At 31.7% G+C, this 2,242-nt stretch overlaps 1 protein-coding gene across 5 annotated transcripts in view; it reads right to left on the bottom strand.

The window, feature by feature from the left end:
- The window catches only part of LOC106687467 (uncharacterized), a 75,052-nt gene that overhangs the window by 55,361 nt on the left and 17,449 nt on the right, over nt 1-2,242 (bottom strand). The gene's annotated exons all lie outside the window — the stretch shown is intronic.

Here is a 2,242-nt window from a genome sequence, read left to right as displayed (position 1 = left end):
GAACAAACGAAAAACGACAGGACTTTTTGAATGCCCTTGTATAAACCACCAAACAGAGGTGATTTTTATTGTATAAAATAAAATATATAAGGATGAAGATTGGTGTTATATAGATTTTATTATTGTTATAGAGCATGAATATGGGACAGTGGTCCCAAAACGTTGTACAATTGTCATGAATAAATAAATAATAATTTATTTCAAATGATGGAAGTGATTAACCTCAAAAAATTTTAAAAGAGTTGTAAACTATTTTTGTTTCTCCTTTGACCGCAACCCTGACCATCTTCTTATACATAAATTTTTACGGTCAACTATATATACATATATTTTTTTAAAAAATTCACTCTGAGCTCTATATCTTTATAACTAACTACCTTCAACATTAAAAAATCTGATAGAACAACAATGAAAGACGAGTAAATTTGCAAATACGAGCCCTAAATGTGCAGTTTATGTTCATTAGTAGTTCCTGAGATGCAGTTTCATAAGAAGTTATATATCATCATAATTGAACTGAAAAATCAGCAATTAGTGAATTTATATCTCAGAAATCATTCTTTATCTATATCTTCAGGAATCCAAAATATTTATTTCTATTAGATTGGAAAAAATGTTTGATTTATGAAAAAATATATCTTAGGAATCATTAGTTGTACACATGTCTGCTAGCACTCCAATAAAAACTAGTTTAATGTACTATTAAGTATAGTACATTAAACTGAAAACTTTTAAAAATCACTATAGTAAAGTTGTAATTCACCCAGAATCTCTTTTCCGTTATAAGCAACCGTGATGACAATTTTTCCTTTGGGCTGGATGATGTTTCCTGAATATGATCGGAAAGCAATATTTGATGTTTCCATGAATATTCAATTTCAGCTGTTGGAACTCAGGTTCAGACAGAAGGGAATATTTAGCCCTAGAATCAACTTTGAACTTTGAGGCTTGCCATTGAGTTGCACTCCAATTATGTATTTATCAATCTCGGCCATTTGAAACAAGGTGACGATGGGAATGATCTTGTTGAGACCATAAGTGGGGCCATACACATCTTGAGATATAGGCATTGCCTCGAGAGTGTTGGTATTGCTTGAATCAGTTTTCTTTCTTAATTCTCAAATTAGAGTTGTCCAATTTTTTAACAAGATCTACATTTTAATTTTTCTTTATCCACTCTGTAGTCTTGTATTCTGTGATTGCTTCGCCCATATCTAATGCAGAGGTAGCTCTCAGAAAAATTTCAGAAACAGATATAACCTGTTAGCAGTTATCAGCTGTACATAATACAGACAGTTCGCATTCCGCTAAGTCTTGTAGCAGTTTTGAAACAAATACTGAAATTGTTTCACTATCTCTTTGAAAAATATTCAGAAAATAGTGTTGGGCTACTACCACACTTTTTTTTGGAATAAGCATTTTTTTTAAATGCATCAATGACTTCATCGTGTGATAGACTTTTACTGGTTTTTCAGGACTCAAAAATGCTGCCAATTTATTGTAGTGCACAGATCCAATACTAACACATAGAAGCTGTGCAATCTGGGTTTTAATCTTTAACATTTTTAATTGTATAATAATTCTCAAATCATTCAAGACAACAAGAAAATTTTCCTTTATTTGGAAAAAAGTTTTCAAAAGGTGGAATGCTCGAAAAATTAACTGAACCCGTACCTGTTGCTATGGGAGGGTGATATTTTGAAGCTATTTCATCAATCATTGCTTTTTGTGATTCATGAATTGCAGCAAGAAGTAATTTAAATTGCTCAGTATTCATTGTAAACAAAAATTGTAATTCTAAAAAAATCTTAAAGAAAGTCACTGGAAACTGAGATTTTAAAATTATATATAAAAAAAAAAAAATCACTAGAAACTGAAATTTGAAAATAAAAACAGTCACTGGAAACTGAGAATTGAAAATTAATAAAAAAAAAAAACCTTTTCTGTTCACCTTGTTGCCAACTAAAATGATCTTGTTAATAACTGGAAAATTAATAATAACCATTATGTAATAGACGAATTGTGAGAGAATTGGTGATGGTGGCGCATGCGCGGGAGGTATCGGGCAGGGAGGGAGAGAAAAATCATATGGTCGTCGTCGTTTGTTTTTGTGAGGAATGGACATTGATGTAAAGCTAGTGTATTTTTTGGTTTTCTCTGTGAGCTGAGTTATGTTTAAAAACTGTGGATTGAGCAGTGACCTTTCTCTCTCTCTGCCACGACCAGCTGAGTGCAAGTATTA

The sequence above is a fragment of the Halyomorpha halys genome, unplaced genomic scaffold, assembly GCF_000696795.3.
Source record: "Halyomorpha halys isolate HHAL.00 unplaced genomic scaffold, Hhal_1.1 Scaffold966.1, whole genome shotgun sequence".
NCBI lineage: Eukaryota > Metazoa > Arthropoda > Insecta > Hemiptera > Pentatomidae > Halyomorpha > Halyomorpha halys.
Note: the sequence above shows the minus strand (reverse complement) of the source record. Positions and strands in the feature narration are given on the sequence as shown.